Source organism: Ranitomeya imitator, chromosome 2 (assembly GCF_032444005.1).
Source record: "Ranitomeya imitator isolate aRanImi1 chromosome 2, aRanImi1.pri, whole genome shotgun sequence".
Classification (NCBI taxonomy): domain Eukaryota; kingdom Metazoa; phylum Chordata; class Amphibia; order Anura; family Dendrobatidae; genus Ranitomeya; species Ranitomeya imitator.
In genome coordinates, this window is record NC_091283.1 from 389,419,103 (window position 1) to 389,431,159 (window position 12,057).

At 43.1% G+C, this 12,057-nt stretch overlaps 1 long non-coding RNA gene across 1 annotated transcript; it reads right to left on the bottom strand.

Annotated features, from left to right (window-relative positions):
- Positions 1-678: 678 nt before the first annotated feature.
- Positions 679-5,902, bottom strand: LOC138667059 (uncharacterized). Its single transcript, XR_011318596.1, has 2 exons — positions 2,225-5,902; positions 679-2,176 (listed from the first exon to the last, which is right to left on the bottom strand). It is a non-coding gene; the product is annotated as an uncharacterized lncRNA (long non-coding RNA).
- Positions 5,903-12,057: the final 6,155 nt, after the last annotated feature.

Below are 12,057 nucleotides of genomic sequence, written 5' to 3' on the forward strand. Positions count from 1 at the left end.
TAAAAAATTTCTCCTTGATTATTTTCATCAGAATTTGGAGTGCCTTGGATTCTTCTATATTCCATGGGTCTTCCCTACCATTAAGAACCCCGATTATTAACGGTTACATCATGGAACAAGTACATGAAAAATTGATCATTTTCTGATCTTATTGACTGACACCTGCTACTATATCAATTTGCATAACCTTAACCTTAAGTATTTTCATTCTTTTTATTGCAATTTTTAATGTTGAGGAATGAATAAAACCTACCTGAAATAACAAGGAGGATACTACCTAATATCAAAGCATGAAGAATAATAAAAACCTGACTTCGGGATACAACCATAAAGAGCAAATTGCTACAAAATTGCCTTTAAAATAAATGAATACCAAAGCAAAACACAAATGTAAATCTTTCTGCAGTGTGGGACATAATGTATTTTTCAGACTACAAGATGCACCAGACCATAAGACATATCCCAAAATTTCAGGCAGAAAATGGGGGAAAAAAATTTAATGCATCAAATGGGGGTTCGTCTCATAGTCCAAATTCAGCTTACTGGTGAAGGGCGGCGGCAGAGTTGAAGCAGGGTCACAGGAAGTGTTAGGAGGTGCAACATTGTGTAACGACCGTTATGCCGGTCGCTGCTCGAGAACAGAATACGGCGCTGCTATGAATGACTCAGGGCACAATATGATATTAAACCAACTTTTCTTTATAACTTATGCAAAAAATGACAGAATTTTCTCTCCCAACACAATATGGGCCACAACAGCCACAACTCACAGAATACAAGTTATACAGCCGGAGAGACCCCAAGTGCCGGCTTCACAGACAGGAATCAGTCTACCCCACAACTATACCACTCCCTCCCTTATGTGTAACGGGCCTACACGGGGTTATACTGTGCCTGTGACATGTGGTCCTCTCAGGAATGCAATCTTACACCCGCCTCCCGCCTAATTTACAATAGATCACTGGTACCCGGTTTTTCCCAACATATATGTATATCACAGTATATACTCAATGTATATGCAGTTCACTGTCTTATTGTTGAGTGTTCAGAGTGTACTCTTTTGCAATATATGCTTCAACGGTAAATAACGGAATTTGTTATACAGATGTCCAGCAGCAGATTAAATAGGTATTTGAGCCACCAAATCTTCTGATGCGGATACAGATAAAGTTCACAAATAATTCCAGGAATATCCCATAGCCAGAATCGTGAAGCGCAGGAATCCACACAGTGTCTATTAGTTATCATGCAATTCTTAATGCAAGACTGTCCTTAACCCCTTCACCCCAAAGCCTGTTTTCACCTAAGTGACAGGGCCAATTTTTACAATTCTGACCACTGTCACTTTATGAGGTCATAACTCTGAAACGCTTCAACGGATCCTGGTGATTCTGACATTGTTTTCTCGTGACATATTGTACTTCATGATAGTGGTAAAACTTATTCGATATGACTTGCATTTATTTGTGAAAAAAAAAAATTTGTCGGAAATTATGAAAAGTTAGCAATTTTCAAACTTTTAGTTTTTATGCCCTTAAATTAGAGAGTTATATCACATAATATAGTTAATAAACAACATTTCCCACATGTCTGCTTTACATCAGCACAATTTTGGAAACATAATTTTTTTTTGTTAGGGAGTCATAAGGGTTAAAAGTTGACCAGCGATTTCTCATTTTTGCAACAAAATTTGCAAAACCATTTTTTTTACGGACCACCTCACACTTGAAGTGACTTTGAGGGGTCTATATGACAGAAAATGCCCCAAAGTGACACCATTCTAAAAACTGCACCCCTCAAGGTACTCAAAACCACATTCAAAAAGTTTATTAACCCTTCAGGTGCTTCACAGGAATTTTTTGAATGTTTAAAAAAAATTGAACATTTAACTTTTTTTTCACAAAATTTTTACTTCAGGTCCAATTTGTTTCATTTTACCAAGGGTAACAGGAGAAATTGGACCACAAGAGTCGTTGTACAATATGTCCTGAGTACGCCGATACCCCATATGTGGGGGTAAACCACTGTTTGGGTGCACGGCAGAGCTCGGAAGGGAAGGAGCGCCATTTGAAATGCAGACTTAGATGGATTGGTCTGCAGGCGTCATGTTGCATTTGCAGAGCCCCTGATGAACCTAAACAGTAGAAACCCCCCACAAGTGATCCCATATTGGAAACTAGACCCCCTAAGGAACTTATCTAGATGTGTTGTGAGAACTTTGAACCAATAAGTGTTTCACTAGTTTATAACGCAGAGCCGTGAAAATAAAAAATATTTTTTTTTCCACGAAAATGATATTTTAGCCCCCAGGTTTTTTTTTTTCCCAAGGGTAACAGGACAAATTGGACCCCAAAAGTTGTTGTCCAACTTGTCCTGAGAACTCTGATACCCCATATGTTGGGGGGAACCACTGTTTGGGCGCACAGGAGAACTCGGAAGGGAAGGAGCAGTGTTTTAGTTTTTCAAAGCAGAATTGGCTGGAATTGAGATCGGACGCCATGTCGCGTTTGGAGAGCCCCTGATGTGCCTAAACAGTGGAAACCCCCCCAATTATAACTGAAACCCTAATCCAAACACACCCCTGACCCTAATCCCAACGGTAACCCTGATACCAACCCTAACCCTAGCCCTAGCCCCAACCCTAATGGGAAAATGGAAATAAATACATTTTTTTACATTTTATTAATTTTTCCCTAACTAAGGGGGTGATGAAGGGGTGTTTGATCTACTTTTATAGCGTTTTTTTGGCGGATTTTTAGGGTTGGCAGCTGTCACACACTAAAAGACGCTTTTTATTGCAAAAAATAGTTTTTGCATCACCACATTTTGAGAGCTATAATTTATCCATATTTTGGCCCACAGAGTCATGTGAGATCTTGTTTTTTGCGGGACGAGTTGACGTTTTTATTGGTACCATTTTCGGGCAGATGACATTTTTTGATCGCTTTTTATTCCGATTTTTGTGAGGCGGAATGAACAAAAACCAGCAATTCCTGAAATTCTTTTAGGGGGGGCGTTTATACCGTTCCACGTGTGGTAAAATTGATAAAGCAGCTTTATTCTTCGGGTCAGTACGATTACAGCGATACCTCATTTATGCAATTTTTTTTATGTTTTGGCGCTTTTACACAATAAAAACTATTTTATATAAAAAATAATTGTTTTTGCATCGCTTTATTCTGAGAGCTATAACTTTTTTTATTTTTCTGCTGATGATGCTGTATGGCGGCTTTTTTTTTGCGGGACAATATGACGTTTTCAGCGGTACCATGGTTATTTATATCCGTCGTTTTGATCGCGTGTTATTCCACTTTTTGTTCGCCTGTATGATAATAAAGCAATGTTTTCTGCCTTGTTTTTTATTTATTTTTTTGCGGTGTTCACTGAAGGGGTTAACCAGTGGGATAGTTTTATAGAGTGAGTCGTTACGGACGCGGCGATACCAAATATGTGTACTTTTATTGTTTTTTTAATTTACATAAATAAATGGATTTACTGGGAAATGTTTTTTTTTCTTTATTTGGGGATTTTTTTTTATACATTCTATTTTTTTTTTTTTTACCTTCTACCAGTGTCCCAGGGTCGGACATCACTGTATTAGATCAGATCGTTGATCTGACAGTGTGCATAGCACTCTGTCAGATCAACGATCTGATAGGCAAGTTCAGGAGGCTTTCCAGCACCTGCTCTCAGCAACTCTCAGCAGGCGCCGGCTAGCCAGGTCATTTTGTCAAGGTGAAAATATATATCTTTATACACTTTTGTACTTTTATATTTTCTTATGCTGTGAAACAATAAGTTTTTTCCCTTTGCTTGCTAATGCAAATGTAACTGTATTTAAGATGGCTGCCAGTATTCACCTTTACCCTAGTTTTGTTCCTGCTAAGAAGCAAGTTTCATATTCCAGAAGCTAAGTATCATTTCTGTTGAAGTCGAAACTTAAAGTGACGTGGAGAAAGGAGGATCCATCAGATGACGTCAGGACCAACCAGAAAGACTGAATACTAGACATATTGCTTAAACCCCGCCTAAACCCGCCCTCTGCACACCTTCCCCCAATAGACCATATAATGCTATGTAATAGGAAATAAAGTCAGTTGTTGCTGTGACGTTGCTACACCTTGTAGACACACGAGCATGCACTGAGTTTGAACCAGCCTTTGTCTGACTCATTCTTATCTGGTACCAATGCTCACATAATCTAATTTGGAATGACTGGTGAAGGAAGGATATTGCCGTGACGACCCCGACAATTTGGCGCAACCAACGTGGGGCGTGGCCCGCGATCCGAGACCCCCTGGACCCATGCCTGGACGTCCATGGACGACACCCGTAGTGGCTGACCTTGAGGACTGATCACCCTTCAAACACGGTAAGTGGAGATCACATACTATGTGTCACACTTGCTAGTGTTTCAGCCATTATTGGTTTGTCTGTGGTCTCCTTGGGTCCGAGGAGTAACCGGTCGAGTGGTGAGACCGAGCGCGATCCTGTGCCACGCTTCGAACCAGCAACTGAGAGACGTCGCACTCTGCGCATCCTCGTGTACACCACACCTCCTCCATCGGTCATTGTACTCCATTCAACCACCCTACCCGTGACTATTGTCTAGTAGCGAAATAGAGTGAAAGATTGAGAAAGTTGTAGATTGGGGGCGGCTTAGAGAAAGGGATAGGAGACGCAGCCTCTGTGATATTGTGCAAATAGGTAATTAAGACGTCCCAAGAGGGGGACCACCAGAATCTAATAGGTAATTAAGATGTCCCAAGAGGGGGACCACCAGAATCTCATAGGTAATTAAGACGTCCCAAGAGGGGGACCACCAGAATCTCATAGGTAATTAAGACGTCCCAAGAGGGGGACCACCAGAATCTCATAGGTAATTAAGACGTCCCAAGAGGGGGACCACCAGAATCTCATAGGTAATTAAGACGTCCCAAGAGGGGGACCACCAGAATCTCAGTGGAGGGGCCTCACTAGGAGACCGCCTCCCAACGGTTTAGAATATCGTGACAGGGCAGACTGTAATCACTGGTGTTCAGGTTAGGGAAAAATATTGAGCGCGAGGCTCTTTATTTATAGCACGTCGAACGAGAGGTTCCGTGTTTAGGACACAAGTGTTGTTGTCGCTGTCAGCGGCCTGCTGCAGAAGGGCGTAGTATTCTGTGAGTCATGTTGCGTCTCTTAAAGCAGAAGTACGTGCCCCACAAGTTAAGTGAGGATGCTGTGGAAGTCAAGACAATAGTAGAGTCACGGGAGGGCAAGAAGGCAGTCAAGAATGTTGAGAGGTTGTACAAGCATGTAGGATTGCCCTCGTCAGGGAGATTGCAGCTGTCTACATGGCACAATCTCATAAAGAACAAAAAGGGCATGTTGAAAGATAAAGGATTGTTAGAACAAGCGCAAGCTCATCTGCGAGTTGCGCGAGGCTTAAAGAACGAGGGATGGAAAGAGGTTGATGGAGAGGGAGGATCAGAGGATGCAGAGCCCGTGTTTGGTTATAAAATACCTCAATCATTGGTTTTTCTAAGGTGTTCTGGCATATGAATTGTGTGAAGGTTTCGTAGAAATTAATTGAGTCTGAGAACTGCTGTATTCTGTTACTGTGTGTAGGACACCCCATGGAAGGAGGGAGTCAAACAGCTGCGCTATTGCTTTCTTTTGTGTTGAGGAATGCTGTGATGTTCTTATCTGTTCTGTGTTTCTGGTATGGAGGGGGCGAGTCGCTGCGTCCTCTCGGAATTTTCTATCCTTGTGTAGTATGTGCAATAGTACAATATTGTATTGAAGTAGAAAGAATTATTGTAAGTTTAAAGTGAAATATGGTGTCTTGTTTTAGAAGGAAACTTGTAAGAGATTGTTTGGTTATCAGTGTAATTGAAAGATTGGTAAAAGATTCATCTGCTTCCAGTTGAGTGGTTGATATATATAGCAAATTAAGGATTAACAGAGAAAGTGAATTTGGATTTGTTTTTGTTACGTTGAAAAAGGAAAGTTGTCTATTACTATGACAAAAAAAACTGGATGTTTGTGGTACAAGAAGGAACTGAGAAAGTGACTGAGATTAATGTGTTGGGAAAGCAAACAATAAGAAATTTGGTACAAGGGGGGCTCCCTGTTAGGTAATATGGTCCCTCCCCAGGAAATTAAGCCTCTTCTCACGACTGTAAGCCCTATGCCCCTTAACCCCAAGGCACCAATATATCCTAGACTGCCGAGAAGTTCTATGGGCGTCTTATGGTAGTGTTTCAAGATTTGGGGTTTTCACTGTATAATAAAGCCCATTCACACCTTTTTGTGGTAGCTTTGATATCCAGCCTTAAATCTGAATTGAAAGAGGCAATAATGTCAGTTAGACCTGACATCGAGAATTCCACTCCGGACGATGCATTGAAAAAAAAAAAAAAAAGTAGTATAACGTTTCCAGAAGAACTTAACCCATTCTGTATCAGCAGTGAAATTAGAGGTTAAATCAGCAGCTGCAGTGATTTTTTTACTCGCTCTCTAGCCCCCACCGCAGTACAAGGACACAGCTCCGTTCCTTATCAGTGGCCCAAGCAAAAGACTTTAGCTCCAGCCCCCCTCCCTTACACAAATCCAGTCCCATACTCCAATATCCCTTTTTAACCCTATGTCTGGGAATCTCCCTCGCTATGTTAATTCTCAGATCAAGAGCTTGTTTTAATTAGAGTAGATGGCAGACCCAATAAATATACTCTCACAAAACCCATCCCTGTGGGACCCTTCCCTGAAGTTACTGCTCAGTTCGTAATCTCTCCTTCATGTCCGGTAAATTTACTGGGGGCAGATTTATTATCACAGTTCCACTCCAGAATATAATTCCAAGATGATGGTCAAATGGTATTTATGTTATATAACCCCTATGCAGATGAACATAATGAGATGTGTATCTTACACGCCCTTTCCCAATCAGTTTGCAAAAAAATATGGGCGAGTGTTTTTAACCCTGATAGTTAGAATATCCTTATGTCACGCTGCTTCAGTATGTGGGTAATCTTTTGTTGTGTGCACAGACAGAGCAGGAAGCCATTGTTGCCACTGTTAGCCTTCTCAAGTATCTGGCAGATCTGAACTGTCGGGTTTCGGCCTCGAAACTTCGGTTCTGCCTTGGTCAAGTGATATTTTTGGGTCACTGTCTCCTTCAGGGTGCCAGACACCTCACAGAAGAAAAATAGCCGTCAGCTCCCCTCCATTCCCAAAAGATGAGACTGAACTCCAGCGTTTCCTTGGACTATGTACTTATTGTTGTCAGTGGATACCGGACGCATCCCGCATAATGCTACCTCTCTACAAAGCCCTGAAAGACGGTTCAAGATATGATGAGTTTGGCAGATTCCACACCGGATACGCAGTTACTACAGAAGACACTGTATTGCACGGAGCTGCACTCCCTCCCTGTCAGGACAAGAAGCAGAATTTCAGGCTCTGTCTACTGCATGTGTTCTGGCCAAGGACAGGCGGGCTAATATATACACGGACTCACAGTATGCATTTGGTATTGCTCATGATTTCGGAACCCTATGGGCCAATCGAGGGTTTTTTACTACTGCCGGGACTCCAGTGAAGAATGCTGAAGCTGTTAAAACCCTCATGGACTCAATCAAATTACCTACTCAGGTGGCCATTACCAAAGTTAAGGAGCACGGTCCTAGGAACAGTTCACAGACTGTTGGTAACGCCTCTGTAGATATGCAAGCAAAAAGCTGCTGCTTTCCTACCCATTGAACTGACCACACGCTCTCAGCGTAAACAGTTACAAGAAACACTGACTCTACAGGAACCTGATGATCCACGACAGACTGAGGTTTTCTGTCGGACCCCGCGAGACAGCTTAATGACGATGCAGAGAATGTCTCCAAAGGAAGAATTGAAGCAGTGGAAAGCTGATGGAGCACGTATGGACAGTGGTCTCTGGAAAAAGGACCAAATTGTGTGTTTCTCTAAGCGGATGTACCCTGCTATTGCCACGTGGGCACATGGGCCCACACATCGAGGGAAAAACAGGCCCTAGCCCTGGTACAAAAATTCTACTGGACTCCAGGTGTTTCTACAGTCCTGACAGCACTCAACCGTGCATGTAATATATGTCAGACCTGCAATCCCGGTCTTAGCATCTTGCTAAGCCCGACTATCCTTTCCAAAAGCTCCAGGTGGACCACCTCACGTTGCCTAAGTCTGGAAGGTATGAATATTGTCTGGTGGTTGTCAACATGTTCTCCAGTTGGCCAGAAGCATTCCCCGTTACCAACGTGACTGCAAAGACCACAGCAAAGAAACTGGTGATGGAAGTCAAATGCAGATATGGTGTTCCAGAAGTTGTTGAAAGTGACCAAGACCCGGCCTTTCCTTCTCATGTGTATCAGGCGGTTCTGACAATGCTTGGATCCACTGTAGCCCTCCATACTCTGTACCATCCACAATTTAGAGGGAAAGTTAAGAGGCTGAACGGCACACTGAAGGGACAATTGACCAAAATGATGCAGGAGACTACGGCTCCATGGCCAGGGCTCTTATATATTCGTACTACCCCTATTGCAAAACATGGCCTGTCCCCTAATGAGATATTGTTTGGTGCTAGGTTCTCAGTTGCAAGTTTCAGTCTCAGTAGTTGTCAGAAGAAACTGACCGTGCTGTTCAATATGTTATTCAGCTTAGTAAAAATGTTGCTAACACCCATGTTTTAGTTTCTTCTTCCCTTCCAGATTCAGCAGAAACCGACACTTGTCACAATTTGAAGCCTGGTGGTTTTATGGTCGTGAAAAGCCATGTCAGAAAGCACGGACTAGAACCCTTGTATGACGGTCCCTACCAGGTCCTCCTCATCACTCCTATGTCAGTTAAACTTGAAGGAAAGAGCACCTGGATCCACGCCTCACACTGCAAAAGAGACCGAACCAGCGCTTAGTCACAGCAGTGATTGAAGAGAGATGTTGTTGTTGTTTTTGGTCCTAGGGCCAGGGGCCATCCTCGCCCCTATCTCTTCGGCCCCTATTGTAAATAAGAATTCCGGTGCCACCATTCTCTGGGTAAACCTAACAACCCCGGTAAATATCTGGCGATTTGATTTCTGCGATGTAGTCAAGTGCCCCGAGACTCAACGGATGGTAGAGGGAATCATCCAGTATTATATATGTGTTACCAGAGATAACAATTGTACTGGGAAGATATTTTCATAATGTGTTTAATGGTGGATACTATGGGAATTTAGGCCATATACAGCTCCAGGATACTAGCTTCAGACCAACCAAGGCCCCCTTTACCAGTACAGCTAAAACAGGCCTAGGTGAGCGTTTGCAAAATATAGTTAATGAAGTAATCCCCATTCCAGGTCTCAGTTGGCAAGAAGTTTTCTCCATAGAAACACAAACAGCCCCAAGGAAAAATTTATGGTTAGAATGGGTAAGATACAATGTAAGAGTCCAGAATATCTCTGTAGGATGTATTGCTTGTACTGCAGCAAATACACATCTATACACACATGCATTGTCTTTTCCTGATGACAATACCATGTGTTATGAATCTGTTGAAGGGTCTAAAGTCCACTGATTGCTCAGATTATGTCCCACTAATTCATGAAGAACCCAAACTAAAGGTCCCAGGGGTAATAACCATATTAGCTGATAATTATACCTGCTATAATTCCCACGACACTACAGGTACACCAGTAGGGGTCTTCGAGACAGGTTTCTGCAAAGAGAACAGTTCCCTAGATACTGATTTGCTAGCTAATCATACACAGTACATGTACGACGTTTATTGGTTATGTGGAGATGGTAAGCTCCGTCCTAGGTTGCCTAATACCTGGACAGGTCAATGCACCCTTGTTAAACTAGCTATGCAGTTCAAGATTTTACCTTGGGATTCGGAGACATCTGATGAATATACCAGAAAGAGGAGAAGTCTCAATCAGCTCCACATGAGTTATGAAGAAGATCCATTAGTATATGTTGATGCTATTGGAGTGCCAAGTGGAGTGCCTGACCAATTTAAAGCCCAGAACCAGATCTATGCTAGCTTTGCTTCTTTAATCCCACAAGTGCAGATTAACAAAAATGTTGATTGAATCAATTACACATATTACAGTGAACAAAGGTTTGTCAATTTTACCTGTGATGCTTTCCAGGGTATAGTTGAGGAATAGAGCCCTAACACTAGAATGACCCTCCAAAACCGACTAGCCCTTGATATGATCTTAGCTGAGAAAGGAGGAGTCTGTGGGATGGTGGGAGAGGAGTGTTGTACCTATATCCCTCAGAACTCTGGGGTAAATGGAAAGACCATGATCGCCCTTAAAAAGATAAATGGGTTAGCAGCAGAATTAAAAACTAATGCTGGAGTAGACACATCTTTCTTTTCCGGCTGGTTGGGTGGGCTCAAAGGATTTCTTCAACAAGCTTGTCTGGTACTGATTGCTCTTCTTGTAGTTGGATCGATAATCTTCTGTTGTGTTATTCCCCTGTATAAAAAGGTTATCACTGAGGCAACTCCGACTGGCACCTTCCTCAACCAAGAAGTAGACCCACCAGAGTACGATGGCACTGATCCAGGGGAGATCCCTAAGTATGTCCCCCTTAAGAAATTAGACAAAACCCCTTATTCTCTGATGTTGCTAAGAGATTTAGTTTAGGGACAGCGGGAGAACTCCATGTGAAGCTAGTGAAGGGTTCAGCTGCCTGGAGGCCTCTCACAAGGCAAGAGCTTCTGAGGTGTCTGGATGAAGAAATCCACCTCCCCTTTCCCCATCACATGGACAGTCTCGAAGGATCTGTCTTTTTAGGAAAAAACTTAGTGTTTAGGGGGGATTGTCAAGGTGAAAATATATATCTTTATACACTTTTGTACTTTTATATTTTCTTATGCTGTGAAACAATAAGTTTTTTCCCTTTGCTTGCTAATGCAAATGTAACTGTATTTAAGATGGCTGCCAGTATTCACCTTTACCCTAGTTTTGTTCCTGCTAAGAAGCAAGTTTCACATTCCAGAAGCTAAGTATCATTTCTGTTGAAGTCGAAACTTAAAGTGACGTGGAGAAAGGAGGATCCATCAGATGACGTCAGGACCAACCAGAAAGACTGAATACTAGACATATTGCTTAAAACCCGCCTAAACCCGCCCTCTGCACACCTTCCCCCAATAGACCATATAATGCTATGTAATAGGAAATAAAGTCAGTTGTTGCTGTGACGTTGCTACACCTTGTAGACACACGAGCATGCACTGAGTTTGAAGCAGCCTTTGTCTGACTCATTCTTATCCGGTACCAATGCTCACATAATCTAATTTGGAATGACTGGTGAAGGAAGGATATTGTCGTGACGACCCCGACAATTTCATGACCCGGAAAGAGTCCCACGGCCATCTTGGATCAGGGGACTCCTTCCGGATCACCGGCGCAACGCGATCTCATCACGTTTCTCCGGTGGGAGAGCGCAGGGAGCCCCCGTCCCTGCGCGATCCCCCTCTATGCCGCTGTCACTACTGACAGCGGCATCAGAGGGGTTAAATGCTCGCGATCGGCGCTATCGCCGATCGTGGGCATTGCTGCGTGGTGTCAGCTGTCATATACAGCTGACACCCGCACCCGATCACCGCGGCGCTCAGCGCGAGACCGCGGTGATCGGTGCGCCGTACTAGTACTGCTGCTGGCACAAATGCAGTGCCGGCAGCGCAGTACTAGTACGGCGCATGTCGCGAAGGGGTTAATTAGGCTGTGATACCTATCTAGCTATCCCTAGCTAACTACACAGTCGGTGAACGGTCACACTTCTCTGTTTACTCACAAGAATAGCTTACTTGAAGTCACACAGTCCCAAAACAGGAATGCCTCAAGATCTGGATTCTCCACTCTCCATCACCGTTCTGCTTCTTCTCAAACGCCCAGAAACGCTCTCTGAGGTAACGGTCCTGTTTCCAGAACCTTCTTGTCTTTAACTCAAGGGTGACCTCCGTTGGCTGAACACAGTTACTGTATCAACACTGTTTATGATAGAAAAAATAGATCACCACTTTACAATTGCAGGGTGATGCTGTGAGTCC